Genomic DNA, 25,624 nt, shown 5'->3' with positions numbered 1-25,624 from the left:
TAAAAATAAGACCTGGCTATTCTATTTCTTTCATATACCCAAATGCCTCGAAAGCAGGGTCTCGAAGAGATATTTTTACACCCATATTCACAGCAGCATTATTCACAATAGCTAAAATGTGGAGGCAACCTAAGTGTCCACTGAAAGATGAGTAGATAAGCAGAATGTGATATATCCTTACAGTGGAATATTATTCAGCCTCAAAAGGAAGAATATTCTGACATCTGCTACAACGTGGAAGAAGAACTCTTAGGACCTTACGCTAATTGAAATAAAGTATCCCGAAAAGAAGAATAACATGATTCCACTTATACGAGGTACCTAGATTAGTCAGATTATAGAGAGAAAAAGTAAAATGGTGGTTCACAGGACCTGGGGATAGGGGGGAATGGGGAGTTATTGTTTACGGGCACAGTTTTAGTTTTGCATGATGAGAAAAGTTGTGTAGATGCATGATGGTGGTGACTGCACACCAATAAAAGTGTACTTAATACCACTGCACTTGAAAATGATTACAATGGTAAATATTAATTTTTAAATTTTTATTATTTTTTTAAAAGTTTACCTGTTTTGAGAGAGACAGAGCACGAGCAGGGGAGGGACTGAGACAGAAAGAGAGAGACACAGAATCCCAAGCAGGCTCCAGGCTCTGAGCTGTCAGCACAGAGTGCAGTGCAGGGCTCTAACTCATCAACTGTGACATCATGACCTGTGCTGAAGTCAGAGGCCTAACCGACTGAGCCACCCAGGTGTCTGTAGTCCCTGTACAATGGTAAAATTTATTTTATGTGTGGGTAACAACCCCCCAAAATGGAACAAGATGCAAATCTTACTGTCCAAAAATATTTGTAACCCAAATTCAGCCAGAGAGCTGCAAATTTACCATCTTAAGTAATTCTTTACTTGTAATTGGTCTCCAGATGCTCTTTTACCCCACTCTCAGTTCTTCCAAACTTTTTCTCTCTCACCTCTCTACCTTTTGCACAAAGTTCTCCTGGTTGTGTGACAGGAAGTGGTTTCTTCATGTAATGAAAAATGTTCTCAGGAATTCAGTCGTCCTTTGTGTAACACAGACAAACTCAACACTGGCTTCTCAGGGAGGTGAGGGTTTATGTGTAGGCCCCAGAACACCCCTTGAAAGCCTGGCAATACAAGAAAAGTCTGTCTCAGTCCATCTGTCAGACATAAATCGTGCACAAGATAGACTGCAAGGTAAACTGAAGTATTTATTACTTCACAGGCAAAGTGTGTAGGAAGCCAAAGAAAATCAAGTCACATCTCAGTCTTGTTCTTCAGAGTTTCTGTGTTCCATGTCTATTTCTTGTTGAGCAAAAATGTTAATGCAGAGACATATCTGCACAGTACAGATAAGATGTGACAAAGTAAAAATTTCAAGTTTAATTCATATTCTTTCTGATGAATTTAGAGATTTCCTTTCTTTAAGATCTGGCTTGAAAATAGCCTGGGTGTTGAACTTTGTGATGCATTTCTCAACACACTTTGCATTCTGGACCTCCACAGGCAAGCACAGAGAAGTTATTCAACAGAGTAGATTAATGGAAACCAGGAAAACTTAGGGAGGAAAAAGAAAATGCAAACAAGTTTATAAAGCTTTACAGTACTTTGAATTTATGCCCATTTCTGACCACAAGGTAAAATTATTATAGGGCAATATGTCCTTTGTCCTCTTTGAAAGCACATCATACTAAACTGAATGGCAATTCACAGACTAAGAAACACAGTAATCAATAAACTTGAAAAATGGTGTGACTTTTATCTGTGATAAGAAATACATACACAAAAATAATGTATCACATTCCACCTTTCAAATTTGTTTAATGATAATCATCGATTCTGGCAAGAATACAGAAAAAAAAACCAAACAGATATTATCACACATTACCAGGAAGAGGGCAATTTATACTCCTGAAATGTAGAGCAATTTGTAGTAGATAAGAAGACCCTTAGAAATGCTCTATTCATTGACCCAGTAGATCTTCTTCTAGAAATTTAGCTTATGAGATTAAATGTGAGATTCCTAAAACTTGATTTAAATAAAAGGAAAAAAATGACAGCATATAGGGAATTTGGATAACAAAATATAGATAGACTTCTATATGATGGGAGGATAGAAAAAAAATCAAATGCATCAATATCTTTCAGTTGTGCATAGTTAATTTATTTGGAATGGGGGCATTGTTTGAGGAAAAAATATACCTAAATTGAAATTAAATGAAAACATATCATAACCAATTCTTATGTTGGTGGTCATTAAGTAAAAATAAACAAAAACCAAAGAAACCCCCAAAATATCCATCAGTTGCTTAGGCTGTTATAAAATCATGATTTGGAAATGAAGTTTGCTTTAGCATTGATATGAGCTGAATTGTGTCTCCCAAATTAATACATTGAAGCCCTAACTCTTGGTCTCACAATGTGACTGTATTTGGAGACAGGGCCTTTAAAGAGGTAATTAAGCTAAAAGGCTATTAAAAGGAAAGCCCTAACACAATCTGACTGGTGTCCTTATAAGATTAAGACACACAGAGAGACGCTAAGGAAGCATACATACAGAGGAAAGCCCAGGTGAAGATACAGCAAGAAGGTGGCCATTTGCAAGCCAAGGAAAGAGGCCTCAGGAGAAACTAAACCTGCTGACACGTTGGTCTTGGACTTTCAGCCTCCAGAACTGTGAGAAAATAAATTTCTGTGTTTAAGCCACCCAGTCTGTAATACTTCGTTACGGCAGCCCTAGCAAGTTAATACTAGAATGAATCAGACTTCTCCATAGCTCAGGGAAGTTTGAATCATTGAAAATATGTAAGCATAACTTTTAAAGTTGAAAAATGTTTTAAAATAATTATTGCCAATCTACAGTGAAGGACCATTTTTTTTAATGTCAAATCCACTGCAGACCAATACTTTGTAAAACATAAAATCACATTCTTCGATGTTACTACCACAATGTCAAATTGCTATAAAAGTTCCTAAACATTCTCAAAATCTGTACTAATTTTTCCAGGCTGGTAACAAATAGAACACGGATCTACTGTTTCATGGGCCACATTTTGAGTAAAGTCATCTTAAAGTTCATCTTGTCCAACCCCTTCAATTTATCGCTAAGAAAACTGAGGTCCTGACAAGTTCAACAACCTTCATAGTATCAGGAAGCTTGTTAGATTCCCTAGAGGAATCATGTTTCATTCAAGCTTATATAAGTCTCCAAAATCCTCAATCCATTTCCTTTCTAGCTTTGCTAATATAGGCCTGATTTCTCCCAGTTTTTCCTCTGAGAGATGTACGTCCACTCCTGACATCATTAATGCTTAAGACAACTGAGTCATTTAATTATCTTGTTCAGAAATTCTACCCCTTCTCTCAATAAATTACTTTTGCCACCTGTGAGAGACTCTTGCCTTCTCTACAGACGTCTTGTTTTCATGTTCTTGAAACACACCTTATTATCAATCCTCTTGTGCAATCTTCCCTTCATTTTCCACCTTTGATTTGCCCGAGCTTTTGTACACTCTCTAAATGTATTCTGTAATCTCTTCCAGCCTCTTCTATCCCGAATGTTTTATACCTTGCATATGCCTCTTGCTCACCCTTGATTACTCTCAGCTCTGCTCCTTCATTTACATGGTCTCTATAAAGCCTCTATTGTGTTTATCATTCAATGGTTTGCATAGCCCCTGGGCATATATTAATTTTTGTTCAAATGCTTGCCATTTCCCTCTGCATCCTTTACTTCCATCAACATGTTTTATTTGTTCTCAATCATCACAGCATGTATTACTCAAAAGATTGATTTAAAGTTTTAAAAATATCCTTGATGGGGTGCCTGGGTGGCTCAGTCACTTAAGCATCCGACTTTGGCTCAGGGCACGATCTCATGGTTCATGGGTTCGAGCCCCACATCAGGCTCTGTGCCGACAGATCAGAGCCTGGACCCTGCTTCATGGATTCTGTGTCTCCCTCTCTCTCTGCCCCTCTCTCAAAAATAAATAAAACTTTAAATTTACTTTAAAAAAAATTGTTGATAACTGTTTATTCAAAACCCTAAAATTATCTCCATTTCTTGCTAGTGACTAATGATGGTACTTATCACCCTTTTCTCAGCAGTTTTGCAGCTGACCAATTATATGATGTTGGGCAAGTCATTTAAATTCTATAGACCTCTTTCCTTATATCCTGTTATATCAAATAGTTGAACTAAATATTTTACAAGTTCTATCTGGCATTAACATTCTAAGTTCTCAATGTTTACTATGTCATTCATCTATCCCTGAAAAAGATAGTTTAATCAATCTATAACTTTTGGAATATTCTATTGTTTCTCCAGCCATCTGATCCTACCCATCTCTCAAAGTCAACATCGGATCTAATAGCTCCATTAAGTCATCCCTAATTATTCCAGCTTATATTATTATTATTATTATTATTATTATTATTATTATATTATTATATTAGAATCCCTCATGTCTTATATTGATTATTTAGCCTTAAAATAGCAATTGAAAAACATATCTAAGTTTACTATCCCCTCAATGAAGAGCCTTTGATGGCAGTCACTATGAAGTGTTAACACATATATATGTTACATATATATGTGTGTGTGTGTATATGTATATATATATGTTACACATGTGTTACATATATATGTTACATATATATGTGTGTGTGTATATGTATATATGTGTATACACACACACACACACACACACATATATATAGTTAAACCATTTGAAATTGTCTTTTTTTTGTAAGTAAAAAAAAATGACTGAATATCAACAACTTTATGTTTTTAATCTAATATATAAAATTTGATAATTAAAACTCTATTGAGAACCTACAACTTGATACTGTGCTGACTGATGTTATATACAGTGTTTCATTTAATAGTGAAAACAGCCTATGAGCTAAAGATTATTGTTTCCATTTTACAAAGAAGGCAAATTGAAAGGTATAAATGATTTTCCAAGATCATATAGTTGAAAATAGTTAGAACAAGGATTTACAGTCAGTCTGCCTGACTCTAGAGTTCTTCTTTCTCAAATTTCCTAGAACATAGCACAGAACAGGTAAATACTGATTTCCAACTTTGAAATAATAATTGTAAAAATAAACAAACAAAAAACCCAAAGCAGACTAATAGAAAAAGAAACCTTTGAATGTAAGTTAATGATTTGCAATAGAGAGCAAACATTTACAAGTTAAGTTAGTGATTCGCAATACACAGCAAACATTTAGTTGGTGATTTGGTTCCTATTCTGACTTTCTAAAAATATGACTAAGATTTTAACTAAGTTAGCCAGTAACCACTTTCGTATTGCTAAAGACCTTGAGAGAAACCTAAGTCAGTAACTCTCCTTCCAAATGTATCTACAATACAGTATGTAGTTATTTAAAAAATAAACTGGTAGCTCCACATGCGCCAACATAAAAGGATACAGATGATACACTGATGAATGAAGTAGGAATTTTGTTGAAGAACAAAATTATAATACAATTACATATAGAGGTTTAGAAAATCTATAACTGTGCCTTTGTGGTAATGTGAGAATAGACCCATCTAATTACATATTTGTGTGTACAAAAAATATTTGGAAGGATAAAGTGTTAAGTAAAAACGGTGCCTGTCTCTTTTAATATTAGAGTAGAAATATAAAGTAAAAGACAAAGAAGTTTTCTACTTTTACATTTTATTCTTCTAGATTGTTTGCATTTTTTTTAAACAATTGTGTTCTTCTAACAGGAAAAAAAGAGGAACATTCATTCAATCATCCATTTTAATGATAAACTACTTTCCTTATTGGGAACATAGCTATGCGGTTCATGTAAGTTTGTGTTGCAAAAAGTGCATGTTCTAACACTGACTGTAACATACAAGACTACACTTGACTATGTCTCTTTATTTCATGTGTCGTATTTCTCATTCCTATTGTGATCACTGTCATTCCCCACTGAACAACCAATAGTAACTCTGCAATGCTCCATGTGACTTACAAAGGGCAGCTTACAAGACACCAATAGGAAACCCTACCTAGCATTCACCTGTCGGCAAGATTACCTTTACTACAATAGTAGGCATTGATACATCCTAGGGTTGTAAAGGATAATTCCTCATAACTACATTCTCTTATATCTTCAAATAATTTTTTTTAAGTTTTATAATCTTATATTTATGGTATCAACCATTTTGTGGCCTTAATGATAGGTTGTTCTAAAAAGATAAGTAGGATCAGTAACAATTCCCATGAAAACTGCCTCCCACATTGTCTAAAAATGTGAAGTCTATTACTAAGTAAATGAAATTTCACTGATTAGAGCTGCTGAAAGGGACTTCTCATAAAATGAATAGGACTTTGAGAACCTGTGAACTCTTAGATATGTGTGTGCAATAACCTTATTCATATGTAAATATTCTTGAAAGACTAAGATGGACCAGAGTTGGTTAGGTAGAGATCCTAGAAATAGGTGAGAGATACAGGCATGTAACTGAGGAAGTGCTTCTTGGGAAGGCCCTACAAAGGACTGAGCAAAGCAGAATAAACACAAAAGGATGTGCTTTCAGATTGTCTACTCATGGCCTGATCCACCACTGTCCCAACCTCAGGCAAGGAGGCCAGGCTTTGTACCCATTATCAGTCAGTCATCAGCATCAGGTGAAGAGGATGTAAATCCCAGAATCCTCTGGGCTACAGAGCAGGCAGTTCCCCAGAGAAGGTTGGAGGGTATTAACCATTACTATGGCCACTCGAAGCAACAGGGAGTATGTGCATACTGACTGAAAATGGGACCTGGATCCTGTGCCTACAACATCTACCAGAGCTTTAATGAAGAAAAGGGAGGAACACAATAGGGGTAATTATGGATTGGGGCACTAAAGAAGGCAAAAGGCAGAGACTAGACTAGGTTTTCTTCTTCTCATTAAGAGGTCACCGAAGGGTAAGGCAAAGGAGGTCAGGAAGAGTCAAAAGAGTTAAAGTAGAGTTTAGAGAGTTCTAAATAGAGACTGTTACTCATTTCTTAGTTAATTAAAAAATGTAAATATAGAACTTTGTTCTGCCACTGACTGGATTAGTTTTTTCCTTTTAGAACTTAAAGCACTGACGATTATTACACACGTTCTGCCATCTATTTTGTAAACATCACCTTGAAAAACAACCTAAAGGAGCATCTGTGTCGTTAGGATTCACTAGACACCCCGTGTCCTTATCTCCAGGACTCTACCAGAGAGCAGGGAACAGGCCCACGATTTACAGTCTTCACACTTGCGGTTGTGCAAAGACCCTCCTTGATTAATGTGACATCATAAAGCACCACCTGGAAAGAACACCTCAGCCCACTAAAACCTGAAAAATATCTTTTCCAGAAATATACTCACTCCTTTCAGACTCTGTGCTTTTCAGAACGATGTCAACTTATAACAGCTTCTTGACATTAATTACCATGCCATCCCGTAAGTTTAACTCTCTGTGAAGCCGCCTGAAGCTGTCAGGGAGGGTCACATATTTAATATCCACTTACCTTGACACCAAAGTAATGCTCACTTTCAGCTCCTCATTCCTTTTCAAACATTAGAAGGCAAGTGACCCACCATCCAATTCACAAATCTTGATTAATTCCTTCCACTTAGCATGTCCCAATTTCTGCCAAGGTATGTGGTCTGCAGATTGACAGCCTCATTAAGAGCTTATTCAAGTGCTTGATTATACAGCTTTGGAAGTTCCTTGAGACCTGAGTCTGAGGAGTAGAATCTCCCTCCCGCTGCCCACTGCAGCACATAGTCTGTATTATACCCACAGGCAAAGAGATTTAAGGACAGTCAGTCCCTGTACTTAAGTTCTAGAAGCAGCAGTTTCTGCTCTTAAGCTTTCTCTTCAGTAGTACCTGGGTGTCTGCCCAGTGTTTCCTCTCCACCAGGGCTGGGTAGAGAGGAGAATTCCAAGGACAGGCTCATGAAAGGACTGTGCGCTCAGAATCCTTACCTAGAACCAACTCCAAAGCATGCACATATTAATCAAGCCAAAGATCAAACACAGAGTTACAACTCAACTGGTTATAAACTTCAAAATAGGGTAAATGAGGAAAGAGATCTATAAGAGAAGCACTATATTCCTATTTACAAAACATATCTTGGGCATGTGGGTGGCTCAGTTTGTTAAACATCCGACTCTTGGTTTTAGCTCAGGTCGGGCTCTGTGCTGAGCGTGGAGCCTACTGGGAATTCTCTCTCCCTCTCTCTCTACCCTCCCCTGCTCACATGTTCACGCACATACTCTCTCTCTTTCTCTCAAAATAAATAAATAAATATATTTTTTAAAAAGTATCTTGGGGTGCCTGGGGGGCTCAGTTGGTTAAGCATCTGACTTCAGCTTCCTCTTTAGTAGGGGCCAGAAAATGACAGCAATAATTTAACACTGCTAAAATTAAGTTTCAGCCCCCCCTCCTTAGTAGTTTGGATCCCCCTGTGTTTCTTTTGGATCAGTTATTTGGAAACTGGTAGTGTTTTTCCAGTGACACTATGTCAGTATGTTAGCAAAGGTCTTAAAACAACTTGCTATCAGCAACTTTACCATATCATTGTAAATGCCATCAAGCTTTGGAGGTAGAAACTTCATAACCAGCAACAGATTATCACCCACATTTTCATATTTAAAGAACAAACAAAAGTTGAGATATAAAGAAGTAATTTTACCAAACTCATACAGTTAAAAAAAAAAAAAAAGACTAAGCCAGCATTGAAATGGTCTGTCTGATCACATACAACTCATAACCACCATTCTCTACTCTCTCTTGGAATCACTGCTAATGGAACTATCCTACCAACAGGACTAGAGTTTCCACCACATACAATGATGTTCAATGAGAAATTAATTCCATTTATAAATCTAAATGCCCAAATCACCTTTTCTCTGACACCATCCCTGGAGTGAGAACAAAACCTGTCTTCCAAATTCCTCATAGCTCAATGCATCCCAGTTCTGCTTAGTAGCTACCTCTTTGAGGAAGCTTTCCCTAACCCCCTGCCCAGCAGACTGGGTTACAGGGTTCACTTTTGTGCTCCACAGCTCTCTCGATTGACCTCAGTGGCCACACTCACCTCACTGTTTTATAATCATCTCTCCCCTTTTTCATCTCTTCCATTGGACCATGTGCTTCCTGATGGCAGGGGTTATGTGCTGACCAGCTCTTGATCCCCAAGGGCTGGTGCTAATAATGTACCACCTGAAATTGACTGATGTGAGCAGGAGTGGAAGTTCTAGGGAGATTGGAGAAATAGGTAATCTAGATACTAGAATATCCTGGAGACAATTTCCCCTAGGAATCCTGGTTGATCTTAGACAGGCAGACCCTTCCTTTTCTGCTCAACCTCGAAGATCATTCCTATCAGTATCCCTACCCCTATCAGAGTTTTTCTGTTCCCCTACGGTCCCCTGCAGAAGAGTCACTGCAGCAGAGGAAGAAAGAGTAAGGGATGATGCACTGTCTCTTAAATGTCTCCATGTCATTTGGTAGAATTAGTCATATGACCCTGCCTAGGCACCCAGAGAGCTGGGAAGTCTAGTCCTGCCCAGTCCACACAAAGGAGAGAACCAGAAATGGGGTAAGCACTAATAAACCCCACCACAATCCAGAACTTGGGACCTTTTCTTGCTTTGTTCCTTTTGAGTGTGCAACCTAATCTTTACGTTATTTTGTAGAAAGTTAGGTAGCCACTAGCTGAACAAAAATTCATTGATTATTTAGAGGACAACTTAGGAGCAGCATCTCTCTACCTCTCTTCCTTCTTGAAGAAATGATGATGAAGGTTTCTTCGTAGGAGTGAGGAGAAGGACTTTGAATTGAAGAGGCAAAGGTTGGAATTGGTCCTCAACTGGGTCATTGAGAGGTGTTTTGAAAAAACCACCAAATACCAGGGAGAAATGAAATGCCTACTGCTACCTAAGACAGCCACTTTCATAAAAGGCAAAAAAATAATAATGAGCTAAACACATGAGCTAAACTCATATAGCATTTTAGTACTTACAAAGCTTTTTTTAAAAAGAGGTTGGGGGACTTAGGTGCCCTTTTTTACTGTGGTAAAGTAGAAATAACATAAAATTTACCATTTTTCCCACTGAAAAGTGTACAATGCAATAGCATTAAGTACATTTATGATACTGTGCAATCATCACCACTGTCATCACCACTAACTGTTTCCATCAGGCCATCACTGTCCATTTCCACTTTCCCCCAGCCCCTGAAAACCTCTAATATATTTTCCATCCCTATAGATTTGCCTGTTCTGAATATTTCATATAAATGAGATCATACAATATGTAACGTTTTGTTTTGTCTTCTTTCATTTAGCATGCTCCCAGATTCATTCATCTTGCATCATGTATTAGGGCTTCATTCCTTTTCATGGATGAACAACATTTTATTGTACAGACATACCACAGCTTATTTACTTATCTACCTATTTACCTTTACCACTTGGCAGACATTTGTGCTGTTTTCATCTTTTAGCTCTTGTGAACAGTTTTGCTATGAACATTCATGTACAAGTTTTTGTTTGGACACCTGTTTTCAATTACTTGGGAGTATCATGTCTAGGAGTAGAATTGTTGGGTCATATTATAATTCTATGTTTAACTTGTGGCAGACTCTACGAAACTTTTTAACATAAACTATTACATTTAATCTTCCCAGTGTGTATTACAATCCTTATTTTACAGATGAGGCTCAAAGACATTAATTGAATTGCCAAACTAGGCCTTGATTCACCATTCTACAGTTAGGTTTTTATGAAATCACAGTGAAAACCAGAGTAAGACAGATTCATTTCTGGATATATATTTCTTCCACCTTAAAAATAAGATGAATCTTAAAACAGAATATTTCATAATAGTGATAGAATACCATGGACTCCAGGATAAGGAAAAATCCTTCCTAGCTTCTGCATTCTCTTGTATGCTTCATTAATTTAATTTTTAGGTCACTACTTTTATTAGCTTGAAGGAGCTGGCATAACAAAAAATGAAAAATGCTCTAAATAAAAATTAGACCTGTTACATATTTACATACACGGAAGTGATTCTTTCTGTCCCAAGACATAGAAGTGGTGGTGTCACTTGCTAAGTTAGGATGTATGAAATGTCACAAAGGGACAAATACAAAGAAATGGCTGACAGGGAGAGAAGTGGACACACCGGAGCTATAGCCAAAAGAGCCTCACCTTTTGCCATCCTGTAGTACACAGTCTGTGGCTAAAAAGTCCTGAGCAACTTTTAACATTTGGATAGTTTTGGTGGTCCAGCTCAGAACTAACCATTTCTGAAAACTGCCTCCTTCCACAGATCACAGTAGTGGAAGGTGGGGAATGTGGAAGCCAAGCTTGCACTTTGGGACCCTCACTATTGGTCTCAGTTGAATTGAACTAGGGCAGCTGAGGCCAATCAAATTCTCATGCTTATAAATTTGGAATTAAAAATTGGAAAGTAGTTAATGTATGCATGCAGTCAAGACTATAATGTGAGAAAATAGGGCTATGGAGCAGCCATATTCTGCCTTGTGGATAAAGAAGCAGCTTAAAAAAATAGTGGGATGAAACAGTGACACAAAAATAAACAGGGAGAAAGAGAGAGAGCTGTCTTATTTCTAGGACCAGTCCTTTCCTGAAGATGTAGGATTCTGTGAGAACCTCTATACTCTTGTCATAAATCCCATTTGGCTTAAGCTATGTGGTAGACTGGCCAGCTATTTACCAATTACCATTACATAGCCAGCTAATTACCATTGGTATTTACCAATAAATACCAAATGAATATTTATATATCCATTTCCTTTCACCCTGGGCACACAGCCAAGTATATTCCCAGCCTCCTCTGTATTTATCTGTGGCCACGTGACTGGGCCCTGACCAACAGAATGTAAGAGGAAGTGACATTCTCCACTTTAGGCTTGGCAGTAAGAACCTCCCCCATGACTCTTCACTGGCTCTCTTTCCTCATAGGCCAGCTGGGTGCCCACAAAGGCAATAGTGAAAGCCTTGTGTTGAAGATGTCACAGCCTTCTTAGCCTAAGGTCTGACAGCATGCTTGGAGCAGCCATCCCATCCTCACCAAGGAGGCTTTCCAAGCTCAAGAAATAAATTTCTCTTATGTTAAGATTTCAAAGAGACTTCAGGCTTTATGTAACACATCAAGCTTTATCTGAACTAATGCAAGGTAGTTTTGGTAGGTTTTTTTTTTTTTTTTTTTTTGAAACCTACCATCAAAGAGTCTTAAAGCATCACACCTTCCATAGCTTCTCTTCTTATTCAGTTACCATCTGTTGAAAAGGCTGAAGACCTTGGGCCAAATACTTCATGTGCCACACTCTGGAGACTGCAGCAGAGGGTAGAGGTAAAAGATTCAATCTCCAGGATGCCAAACAAGGCTACCTCAGGTGACCTCACATACCCAAACACACTGCCTTTGTTGACAGATATCCTTTGAATGCTCTACCAGTTCTGAGAGTGATCGGCCACCCTCTCAGTCTCCATATGGCTGTGCAAGCTAAAAGCAAAAATCTTTCATGTAGAAACTTTGTGTTTCTATTGAAGTCAGTACTGAAACGTGTTTCCTTTCCAAATGATTCAGGCAGATTTCCAAGAGGGCCCAATAACACCCTGTTCAATTACTGGAGTTCTAGCAAGGAAGGGCTGACCAAAGAAAATGGCTTTATCAAAGAGCTATATTGACAGCTGCTATGCCTTTAAGTATTCTGGAAGGCAGGTTTGAAAGCAACAGCTTTCTATGTGCAATATACCAATTTCCTCTCTCCACATAAGCAATAACTCCTGTGTAAGAGCAAATTTAATGGAGTCGTAAGGGCTATTAACAGAGGACATATAAGGCAGATCTTCTTGACATTATTTTACAAACCTAATTGGGCTGTCTGGTCAATAAAATGTCTCTAGAATAGATATGTTAAATGCAACAGAGCTTGTTTTGAGCCCAAGTGCTTGCTTTAAATGGCATGTAGTTTTTGTAATATTTAAGCTAATAGTCTTCATTATCTATAACATACAAGTTGAAGGTGTAAGAGCTTAAGTTCAGGGGAAACAATGAAAACGTATTACCTCCATGTAATTTTATCAGTCTTTCAAGAATAGAAAAAGCCTCCAAAATGTGGGGAAATATTAGTACTTCACTTTGGGATCTGTTTTTTTAGCACCAGTGCTAAGGCCCAGAGAGATTTGGGGTAGCCATAAAAGCTATCATCACCCTCCCAACTGCAGCCTCTTTCCTCAAACTCTTCTGATGTCCCACTTTACCCAAAATATGCCATTTTGTTCTTGTCTATAAAAAAAAGTCCACAGAATCTGATAAGCTAAATATTTGAAAGATCACAACATTAAGTAGAACATGGCATTCCCCATCCTCAGAAGGCATGTATCCTTGGAGACATGTGGTAGTGGTAGGTGGGGTGTAAGTTCTTCAGCACTTTTTCTGGTATCTCAATATTGTGGTCCACAAAAGGGGAGTGAATGAGATAGAAGAAGCCCTCAGCAGGACCATAGTCAACTTCTTTAGTTTTCTACTTTGATATTGTACTCTGGAAGACACAAAGTACCTCATATGATTATCTCATTTAATATTTAAAAGAAGACTATGAAACAAGAACTGCAAAATTTGAAGATTAGACTAGAATAAGACAGAAAAGATCAGCTACCCAATAAGTGGCAGAGAGATTTTTGATTTTAAGAACAAACAATAGATTTTCAGTCTTTCTGATGTTCATTCCTATGGATCTAACATAATTTTTTCCACAGGACTTTAACACTAGAAAAATATCATTAGCATCCACCATAGCTCTACAGACAAAGCAGAAATATTTGAGTGGACAGACACTAAGGAAACATACAGTGCAATTTAGAGCCAATAGAGAGCAGCGATTCCATTCGTGATAGTGAAAGTTGTCCTACATAATAACATCCTCTCTTATCTCCCTCACACCAGCCATGAAGGTTTTCAAAAGTAACTGCAGGCTAATTTGTTTATTTTTCTTCATATTTTTTATTTTCTTTATTATTGTGTATTACACTGTGTATTGTGTAATACACAGTATTACAGTACTGTAATCATTTTTATATGAATATTTTGGGGTTGTCGAACAAATCATCTGAGTTTCCGTTATTTCTTGTGGGGGAAATTCACGTTGATATACAAGTGCTTTGGATTACAAGCATGTTTCTGGAATGAATTATGCTTGCAAACCAAGGACTTACTGTATCGTGAATGACTAAGTTGGTTTGGTTAAATGTGAATCTCTGGATATATCAGAAAAAATGAGAGGGGGTCAGTAAGACTTTTATGTTGCCTCAGGGGACAGAACTAGTAGGAGCTGATTTTATCTCCAAATAGTAAAAACTTTTTGAAATGAACAAAGCAGTGGCCTCCATGTGAATTCTTCCCTTCCCTGGAAATACAGAAACCAAGTAACTCCTTGTCAGATAGATGGCAAAAGGGATCCTTGCAAGGATGAATTCCTTAAATAATCCCACACTTGCAATTTAGGAAACCCTAAATTTCCTTAGAAATCCCACCTGCCCTGCTCCCCCTGCCACTTGTCTTATTTTTTACTGCCTCTCATTAAGCACTGTTAAGTAATACTTCATTCAACCATCACAACATCTTCTGTGATAGATTATTATTACTCCCATTTTGTGATAAGGAATATAAGGCTTCCACATGTTAAATAACTTGCCAAGAATCATCCAATTAACAAGCAATAGAACTCAAATTTTAACCCAGATTCTTAACCATTATTCATTCAGCCACTTATAACTTTGCTATGTTACCTTACAACAGCAGCACTATAGCTTGTGAGAAATGCAGACTCTTAGGTCCTAACCCAGACCTACTGAATAAGAATCTGCATTTTAATAAGATCCCTAGTGATTTGTATGTACAAGAAAGTTTCAGAAACCTTAATTCATAAAAATGTATTTTTTAATAATTCCAAAAGTACTTCTAATCATTAAAAGTACTTCTGATCATTGCTCCATGGTTCATTCTATTCCTGGGCCTAGTCTAAATCATGGACAATATATTGATCTTCTCACTCTTAGTTGTATATTAGTCACGTTTTTTACTTTGTTAGCTTTGACATCTTGAGGTCTTACTGACACCAGAAGGGACTATCCCTCCTGCGTTTAGCTAATTCCTAGGATAGTAAACATGTACCCAACAGCATGCTCTTCAAAAGCAAAACAACCAATCCAGAGCTCCTACCCCCAACCACCACCTTTACTGGGATCTCAGGGGCTCTCACATCCCAAGCCACTATCCACTTCCCCTAATCACCCCAGTGTCAGGTACCAGACAAGTAGGAGAAACCCCTACACCTCAGGGCCCACTGAAACTATTCAAAGTAGCTAACTCCAAACCTGCTTTCTCTGATTTATCTTTCCCATGGAAACTACCATGAAGGCTCTTGCCCACATTTTCCCCCCACTTCCTCTGCCTCCTAACCAACCCTGTTGCTTTCTCTTGTTGTCCTGTGTGGCATGCCATGCCTCCTGCATCCAGGAATCTGTGCGTATAAAAATTTTTTTTCCTTTGGGGCACTTGGGTGGCTCAGTCAGTTAAATGTCTGACTTCAGCTTAGGCCATGATCTCACTCTTCATGAGTTGGAGCCCACAATGGGCTCTCTGCTGTCAACGCAGAGCCTGCGTCAGATCCCCTGTTCCCCTCTCTCCCTGTCCCTCGCCTGCACATGCTCTCTTACTCTCTCTCTCAAAAATAAACAAACATTAAAAAGAATTTTTTTTTCCTTTATGAAAATCTGTATGTCATGTCTGTATGTCTTACCATACCTGATTAAAACAAATCATGGGTACATTTTAAAACAGTTAATATAAACTTAGGTCACTTACGTCTCAAAAATGTCTCTGATCTGTATTTAAAATGTTCCTGCTAGTATAATAGCTGGATTGGTTTTCTGAGTCAACTTGGGTATGAGAGCTCATTCTTCCTTTGAAGAGGATCGTTGAGGATTCTTTAGAGAGACTCTTTGTAGTTGATAGAAGTGGTGAGTAGTTTGACTAGCCAGTTAAGACTCCTTCTTCAACCCCTGGGTTTCCACAGTGCACCTCTGAACCTCTATGTTGGGTTCCCATCACCCTACAGGACTGCCATAAATATACTACAAGATAGACTCAGGCAAAATGTGTTATTTTGACCCCAAGTCCATAGCAGGGCAGTTACTTAATAACACTCAGTCTTCTGCTCTGCCAGGTCATTCACCCAATCTCTCACTCTTAAGATGTCTCAGATGTGAGTCAAAAACCAATCCACAGCACCCCTCAAAATGCAGGAGTCACATATCAAGCTTTTCAAATTATTTGTTGAAGCTCCTCTTGGGTGGATGATATAGACACTCCTGCTCTATCTCAATAGAGAAGAGGATTCTGAACACAATCAGAAGTTCTAAAGAAATCTTCTTCTTAATGTCCAATTTTTTTTTGGCATTTTTAAATCTCTGAGATTAAAAATGGGGGGGGGGGGTGAGCAGCTGAAGTCACTTTTAAAAAAGGGACGGATCTAAGTGGCCCAGACCTCCGGCCTTGATCCCTGATCTCTCATCCCTAGTCGAGGGCCTGGGCTCCCTAAACTGAGGCAGGCAGCCTCCCAGCCAGGCCCTAGAAGTCAAACCCATGGGCTGGTCCCGTTTCGAGCCTGTGGCCAGGACTGTCTTGGCCCCTGGGCCTGCACTGTCTGCAGGGGCAGCCCCTTGGCTTGGACTGGGGGCTGAAATGTGGGAAGGGTGGTTTCTTTTTTTCTTTTCTTTCTTTCTTTCTTTCTTTCTTTCTTTCTTTTTTTTTTCGTGCTTCAGAGACACCAGAATTAATAACACTATTTTTGATTTTGAAAAAAAAAAAAAAGGGAATAACTTGGGGCGCCTGGATGGGTTAGTTGGTTAAGCCTCCAACGCTTGATTTCAGCTCAGATCATGATTTCACAGTTCATAGGATTCAGTCCCATATTGGGCTCTGCACTAACAGCAGAGAGGATGTTTGGGATTCTCTCTCCTTCTCTCTCTGCCCCTCCCCCACTCACTTGCTCTCTCTAAAAATAAATAAACTTTTAAAAAAATAAATAAAAAAGGAATGTTTACTAAACTATAACTGGCATATAGTAAATTGCACGTAAAGTGTACAATTCGAAGTTTTGACATACACTCACACACCAATGAAGCCACACTACAGTCAACATAAGGAACATGTCCATCACAGCCAACAGTTGGCTCATCCCCCTTTGTAACCCTTCCCCCTCCTTGCTGGCCCCTCCAGAAACGACTGATCTTTTTTCTGTCACTATATATTAGCTGATTTTCTAGATTTGTATATAAATAGAATCACACAGTATTTACTTTCTTTTATTGCAAGATATACATGACATAAAATTTATTATTTCAACCCTTCTTGAGCATATATTTCATTAGTATTAAGTACATTCACATTGTTGTACAAGTATGCACTCTTTTTTTGTATGATTTCTTTCATTCAGCATAGTATTTTGAGATTCATTCATTTCAGTGTTCAATAGTTCACTCTTTTTTATCACTGACCAGTATTGCATTGTATGGCTATACTATGATCTGTTTATTTATTCACCTATTCATGGACATCTTGGTTGTTTCCAGCTTGAGGCTGTTGTAAATAAAGCTGCTACAAACATTTAAGTATAAGGCTTTGTAAAGATAATTTTTCATTTCTCCTATGCAAGTACCAAGCAGTGAGATGGCTGGGGCACATTTAACTTTATAAGATACTGCCTGTTTTTCAAATGGGCATAGCATGTTACATTCCCACCAGTGGTGTCTGAGAGTTCCAATTCCTACACATCCTCACCAATATTTGGTATGGTCAGATTTTTTTCCCTAGTTGCTCAATAGTTGTATAGTGACATCTTATTGTGGTTACATAACTTAGAAAAGGTGGAATCAGAGTAGTGGTCATTCTGGGGCTAATCATTCCTTAGTGCTGAACCGAACCCTTCTGAGTGCTCTATACAGAGTCTTATACATCATGAGATTTTCCCTGAGGGGCCCAGTTGGAACAGGAACTATGCACCCCCTCCCAGGAAAGAAGGTAAAACTGACCCCTGTTATTCTATCTTGGCAGAAAGCTGAAGACTCCAATTGATTTTTGACCATCTTCTTTAGCAGTTCAGGCCAAGTAGATTTACATCTCACTTTGGAAGGTGAGAATAAGAGCCATCTCTTTTCTTGGGTATTCAATCAAAACAGAAAAGAAAACCTCACTTAACATATTATTATATGTATAAACAATACACCCCCCCTGTGTTTTGTTTGACTGAGTCTCCATAAATAATTTCATATGACTATAGCACAGGGTGATGGTTCTCTAGACGATGATGATGAGTCATGTACATCCAGTTTCTTCTGGCACACAACTTTCTAAGGTATGTTCTTTATACTCTTACATATACAGTGACTCCAATATATTTGGTAAATTTACAATTCAAACTTAGATAAAAGGAGTGTGATTATAAAGTAAATCTTGACTTGGGGTGAAGGGCATGTTTCTGGAGTCATTCAGGACTGCGTTTGAATCCTGGTTCTTCACTTACTGGTTGTGAAAAATTATGCAACTAACAACCTCCTTGAGCTGCCAGGAAACCAAGTTGCTTACAAACAAGAGAAACAGGTTCACAATTAGCTAGTTAAATATGATGACATAATGCAATGCATCGTTTTCCATATAATGCATATAATGCTTTTCCATATAATGCATGTAATGATGCAAGAAAATATACAATACCACTATAATAAGTTTTAATATACTTTGAGAATTATTATTATGCAGTAGAATTACTTCTTATCATAGAAACTAAGGCAATCCATAATCTGCAGAGACATGGACATTCTAGAACTTTGAATAGACACTTCTCTAAAGAAGACATCCAGGGAACTTTCCAGAACGCTCACTGAAAAGCGGAGGAGCGGCGGCTGCCCGAGCTGCGTCCAGCAATGTGCTCCTTCCCGCTCCCCCACACCGGCCTCGGCCCCCTCACCAGCTGTGGAAAATGATGAAAGAAACTACTTACTATGATGTTTTGGGGGTCAAACCCAATGCCACCCAGGAAGAATTGAAAAAGGCTTACAGGAAATTGGCTTTGAAGTACCACCCTGACAAGAATCCAAATGAAGGAGAGAAGTTTAAACAGATTTGTCAAGCTTCTGAAGTGCTCTCGGATGCGAAGAAAAGGGAATTATATGACAAAGGAGGAGAATAGGCAATTAAAGAAGGTGGAGCAGGTGGTGGTTTTGGCTCCCCCATGGACATCTTTGTTATGTTTTTTGGAGGAGGAGGAAGGATGCAGAGAGAGAGGAGAGGTAAAAATGTTGTGCATCAGCTCTCTGTAACCTTAGAAGATTTATATAATGGTGCAACAAGAAAACTAGCTCTGCAAAAGAATGTGATTTGCGACAAATGTGAAGGCCGAGGTGGTAAGAAAGGAGCGGTAGAATGTTGTCCCTATTGCCGAGGTACTGGAATGAAAATAAGAATTCATCAGATAGGACCTGGAATGGTTCAGCAAATTCAATCTGTGTGCATGGAGTGCCAGGGCCATGGGGAACGGATCAGTCCTAAAGACAGATGTAAAAGCTGCAATGGAAGGAAGATAGCTCGAGAAAAGAAGATTCTAGAAGTTCATATTGACAAAGGCATGAAAGATGGCCAGGAGATAACATTCCATGGTGAAGGAGACCAAGAACCTGGACTGGAACCAGGAGATATTATCATTGTTTTAGATCAGAAGGACCATGCTGTTTTTACTAGGCGGGGAGAGGATCTTTTCATGTGTATGGACATACAGCTGGTTGAAGCACTGTGAGGCTTTCAAAAGCAAATATCTACTCTAGACAACAGAACCATTGTCATTACCTCTCATCCAGGTCAGATTGTCAAGCATGGAGATATCAAGTGTGTGCTGAATGAAGGCATGCCAATTTATCGTAGACCATACGAGAAGGGTCGCCTAATCATCGAATTTAAGGTAAACTTCCCTGAGAATGGCTTTCTCTCTCCTGATAAACTGTTTTTGCTGGAAAAGCTCCTACCTGAGAGGAAGGAAGTAGAAGAGACTGATGAAATGGACCAGGTAGAACTGGTGGACTTTGATCCAAATCAGGAAAGAAGGCACCATTACAATGGAGAAGCTATGAGGATGATGAACATCACCCTAGGGGAGGTGTTCAGTGTCAGACCTCTTAATGGGGCCAGTGAAGAACACTGCTGGCATTTTATATGCAGTAGTGAACGAATGAAGGACTATAATCATAGCTCACTACTTGCTATTATTGTTTTTGTTTTAATATTCAACTATAGTAGTGTTTTAAAAGTTAAATGAAAAATAAAAAATATAAAAGCTCTGACTTTGCCCTGTATGTATGATGACTTCAGTGTGCAAGTTTAATACTTGTAAAAACTACTTTTAAAAAATCTCCCCTAGCATTTGTTAGAGGCCCGACCTTGTAATTGATCTCAGCTCTATGTACATGAACTAGTTTAGACTGAAAATGCTAGGTAAATGTATTGATTTCAGTGTATGACCCTTAATTGTTAAGCTATGAAGTTAAAACTTGTGTTTAATTGGCAATCAGAAAAAGAATTTGTAGAGAAGTGTTGGTCTGTAGTTCTATTAAGTGGGATTCATTGTGATGCTTCTGCATTTATTCTGTTGCCTCAACTGTTACTTAAAGATGGCATGCTGTGTAATTTGGCCTGTGGTATCAGTGGTGGAAAGGATACCTTTCTAAAGAAGGAGTTTATCATAATCTGCTGTTTGAGGGCTTGCACTTGTAGAAATGCATTCCCTTCTGCTGTGCCATCTTTTTTTTAAAATATATATATATATATTTTAATATATATATATATATTTTAATATATATAGAGAGAGACACACACCAGTCCTGGTTACATTTTTTTCCCTTCTCTTTGGACCATGATAAGCTTCAGAGTAGTGACTACGGGAGCAGGGTAACTTAGAGTGAAGAGATATTTACACAGAAAAGTAAATTTGCATGTATGAGCTAGGAAGGTGTTTTTTAGGTATGTTACAGGCTTACTTTAAACAATTTAACTTACGTTCCGAAGTAACTGTAAATTAATGTTGGTAGTATAGCAAATTATGATGAATAGCTTTAATTGTATGTTTAAAAATCATGTTCACAAGCTTAAATCTGGATATCAGAATTAAGCAATTCTTGAAATGTATGAATGTCTCCTTAATATACTGATTACAAAGCATTAAAAAAAAAAAAAAGAAGACATCCAGATGGCCAACAGGCACATGAAAAGATGTTCAACGTCACTCCTCATCAGGGAAATACAAATCAAAACCACACTGGGATACACCTCACGCCAGTCAAAGTGGCTAAAATGAACAAATCAGGAGACTATAGATGCTGGCGAGGATGTGGAGAAATGGGAACGCTCTTGCACTGTTGGTGGGAATGCAAACTGGTGCAGCCACTCTGGAAAACAGTGTGGAGGTTCCTCAAAAAATTAAAAATACACCTATCCTATAACCCAGCAATAGCACTGCTAGGAATTTACCCAAGGGATACAGGAGTGCTGATGCAGAGGGGCACTTGTGTCACAATGTTTATAGCAGCACTCTCAACAGTAGCCAAATTATGGAAAGAGCCTAAATGTCCATCAACTGATGAATGGATAAAGAAATTGTGATTTATATACACAATGGAATGCTACGTGGCAATGAGAAAGAATGAAATAAGGCCTTTTGTAGCAACGTGGATGGAACTGGAGAGTGTTAGGCTAAGTGAAATAAGGCATACAGAGAAAGACAGATACCATATGTTTTCACTCTTATGTGGATCCTGAGAAACTTAACAGAAGACCATGGGGGAGGGGAAGGAAAAAAAATAAGAGGTTAGAGAGGGAGGGAGCCAAAACATAAGAGACTCTTAAAAACTGAGAACAAACTGAGGGTTGATGGGGGGTAGGAGGGAGGAGTGGGTGGGTGATGGGTATTGAGGAGGGCACCTGTTGGGATGAGCACTGGGTGTTGTATGGAAACCAATTTGACAATAGATTTCATATTAAAAATAAAGATAAAAAAAGAAATTCGCAGTAAACCTATATGAGAAACACTTACTTGGCACTAATGTTTGTAGGTTCAAACATAGGGGTGATCCAAAGATACTCCAGCAATTTCAACTCTTCTCTTTCTTAATGATGAACAAATGAAAGATATTAGATTTAAAAAAAAATGTATTATATAAGATTAAATGTTTTGTCATTACTACTAAACTCTTTGTACTTGAGTATTCGGAGAATACAATCCTTCAAGCCATTTTGGCTCTTAACTTGATTACTAGGTTTCCTTTGCTGACTTTCTTTCTCATCTGCACAAAGGGGACAATAGTGGTGCCATGTGCCACTGTTGTGGAAATTCAACAAGATAATTCTTGTAAAGCACTTAGCATAGTAATAGTACTCAAGGCTATAGACTGTAGGCTATAATTACTTTATATACACACCAAGACACTCAAACCAGAGCGCTTTGGATCAAGGCAAGTTGAAAGCTTCACAGTTCTCAGTGAGACCATCATAAGTTATAAACCAATTCAATTGCTTCAAATAAAATAACCACAAATTAAACACGTTACCTTCAAAGGTTCTATACCATATTCTCAGCCTCTTAATTAAAATTGTGGAGTGATATTTATCTGTTTCAAGTGAAAATGTTATTTGGGAGCCATTGCAAACAATAGTATAGTTTTATTTTACATACTAGGGGCGCCTGGGTGGCTCAGTCGGTTGGGCGTCCGACTTCAGCTCAGGTCACGATCTCACGGTCTGTGAGTTCGAGCTCTGGGCTGATGGCTCAGAGCCTGGAGCCTGCTTCTGATTCTGTGTCTCCCTCTCTCTCTGCCCCTCCCCCGTTCATGCTCTGTCTCTCTCTGTCTCAAAAATAAAAAAAATAAACGTTAAAAAAAATACATACTAACTGAAGTCCATAAAAAACAATGAGAAGAACCAAAATTATCAAGAAATTTTATATTTTTACATTCTAGATTCTTCAGATATGGTTGGTGTCATAATTCCCCAATCAGAATTTAAGTTTCTTGAGACTAAGGACTGTTTATTACTCATTACTGTCTATCACTTCTAGGTAACGCATAAATAAATGTGTGCTGAAGTAACCAGATCCCATACACCTTCTTCTTTACTCCATCTTAAAATGTAAGGTATAAGTAAAACAAAACAAAACAAAACAAAAACACTGATTACCTAAGTAAAGATATCTATATTTAAAAGTAGATCTTAAGCAATAGGAATTACTATACCAGTAATTTGCTCTTTGGCACCTCAAACTAATTTCCAACCTTCTAGAAACATCTGGGTAGAATCAAAATTAACCATTTTGATCCTACTTCACTTATCCCTATCTTACCTCATCTTCTGATGGATTGTCTATATGAGAAGTTTTCCCTTTCCCAATGTACTCCAGCCCTTACTGATCTCCCGCACTTTCAGACTCCTAAAACACTAGTGATCTGTTACATAGTGAAAAAGTATCTCCAATTTAATAGGTATTTCTGACACTTCAAGGTAGCTGCTCTGAGAGAGAAAAACCCTAGAATTAGAGTCTGAAGCCTGGGTTCAAATGCTGGTCTCACTATTTACAGGCTGAAGGGACTGATGCTTGACATCTCTCTATCTCAATTTCCTTAGGGTAAAACAGGCATTGGATTTTAAAGTTGTTATCTTACCACGGGTGCCTGAAAAATGGCATGTCAATTCACTGATTCACTGAGTGATTGATAAAATTCTCACCAATAGTAAAAATACTGCAGACCCCACAAAATTCCACAAAACAAAGTGAATAGCTTATGAAGTTTTCTTTATGTGGCACATATTCTTGTACTGACACCCATGGACTTCAAGAGAGCTGTGCATGCCCTGAGATGGTATGAAAAATTACATGTGTGTATTCACATGTGTGTATTTGAGGGAGAGATGAAACCAGCAGTGTTGAGAACCACTGTTCTCAGATGATATAAAGCCAGAAGTGAGAGGGTAGAAGAGGGAAGGGGAGCATATAATTCAAGGTGCCGAAGGAGCTGGTGAGGGTGAAACGGGACCGCTGGTCAAAGCAACAGTAGGTTGGGTGCTAATCTAACTCTGGTCTAGTCTAGACCTACTTAGTCTCCTAATCCATGATCTCTCTCTCTAATTAGTCTAACCAGTCAACCTTGACTGGCCCACAATACCCCTACTTCCCACCACAGTGACTAGAAAATAACAGGCATGCACCAATTATCTGCTAAGAATTTCTTCCAATTTTCTTACCTGTAAAAGGAAGGAGATTGAGTAAAAACTATCTTGAAGGTTCCTGCCAAGAAAAACCTCTATTACATTCGAAGCTAATTATTTTATAGAAAAACAACAAAACAAAACAAAACAAAACAAAACAAAAATATGGGAACTGCCTTTCCCCATCTAGAGAAGGTCAGAATTCAGCATCCTACTCCAGCCTCACACTTAACAAACTTGTTTCTAGATGAACCTCACCTCCAACAACTCATTCCTCAGAAAGATGACTTCTAGAGACACCTGGGTGGCTCGGTTGGTTAAGTGTCCAATTTCGGCTCAGGTCATGATCTCATGGTTTGTGAATTTGAGCCCCACTTTGTGCAGAGCCCACCTGGGATTCTCTCTCTCCTGCTCTCTGCCCCTCCCCCACTCACTCACTCATTCCCCCCCCTCCCCCTCTCAAAATAAAAAAAAAAAAAAAAAGAAAGATGACTTTTATTGTTTTGGTTGTTATTCTCTTAAGTAAGCTACTGACAACTCCTTAAGATCCCTGCTTTCTTTGGGGCTCTGACAAGGGGCAGGTAACGGATACAGTGCATTAACAAATCAGTAATATTTGAAGAGTTACTCCTCTCACAGCCAGGCTTTTAACAGGCCTGGATTTAAATGGCATCTCTTTCAAGCACATTTCCTTTATCAGTATTCGAAGTTTCAAAGAGCAATCAATGTCAAGGATCTGAATGTTAAAATACAGCAGACCTTTGGAAATGCAATTATCATTTTCTCCTATAGATAATTAACAACTGAAAAAAAATTTACTTCTACTGAGGGCTTCTGGGAAAATATCACTGAACCCTACCTACATGCTTTCAAAGAATCAGGTGTTCAAACTACCAACAGGGCAGCCTGGGCTTTGTGGTGCTGTTCTAGCAGTGGTGATGGCTTCGAACTAGATAAGCTTCCCAGTGCTACCCCTTCCTTCCCCTTCCCATCCACATACCCACATGAACTGCAAAACACTGTACAACCTGTAGCTCAGGGCTACAGCCAATTGTGATGAAATAGTTCTTTCTGTTACACACAAAGGAGCATTAGAAGAATCAAACCTACAAGTTTCACTTCAGTACTCCTCTGAAAAAATACAAGATGGTTGAAATTGACTTTAACTAGTACTGAAATGATAAACATCGCAGCATAAGATGTTGGTTGGACTTAAACATAAAGGAATTTCTAACAGATTCAGCTGCTTAAAAACGAAATAGGATGTCTTCAGG

General features: G+C 38.3%; 2 long non-coding RNA genes and 1 pseudogene across 3 annotated transcripts in view; 2 read left to right on the top strand and 1 right to left on the bottom strand.

Moving 5' to 3' along the window:
- LOC125149834 (uncharacterized) overlaps positions 1-21,314 on the top strand; it is a 30,687-nt gene extending 9,373 nt beyond the window's left edge. Inside the window, exons 3-4 of the long non-coding RNA XR_007146082.1 lie at positions 6,483-6,494; positions 20,965-21,314. This is a non-coding gene — a long non-coding RNA (uncharacterized LOC125149834). The remainder of the gene's footprint in view (positions 1-6,482; positions 6,495-20,964) is intronic.
- Positions 13,412-25,328, bottom strand: LOC125149833 (uncharacterized). 2 transcript variants are annotated; one of them, XR_007146081.1, is made up of 4 exons: positions 25,210-25,328; positions 24,387-24,429; positions 22,186-22,258; positions 13,412-13,587 (listed from the first exon to the last, which is right to left on the bottom strand). It is a non-coding gene; the product is annotated as an uncharacterized LOC125149833 (long non-coding RNA). The 2 variants fall into 2 exon arrangements; XR_007146080.1 differs by having other exon boundaries at positions 25,214-25,328.
- Positions 19,076-20,437, top strand: LOC125149832 (dnaJ homolog subfamily A member 1-like; annotated as a pseudogene).
- Positions 25,329-25,624: the final 296 nt, after the last annotated feature.

Source organism: Prionailurus viverrinus, chromosome D4, assembly GCF_022837055.1.
Source record: "Prionailurus viverrinus isolate Anna chromosome D4, UM_Priviv_1.0, whole genome shotgun sequence".
Taxonomy (NCBI): domain Eukaryota; kingdom Metazoa; phylum Chordata; class Mammalia; order Carnivora; family Felidae; genus Prionailurus; species Prionailurus viverrinus.
Note: the sequence above shows the minus strand (reverse complement) of the source record. Positions and strands in the feature narration are given on the sequence as shown.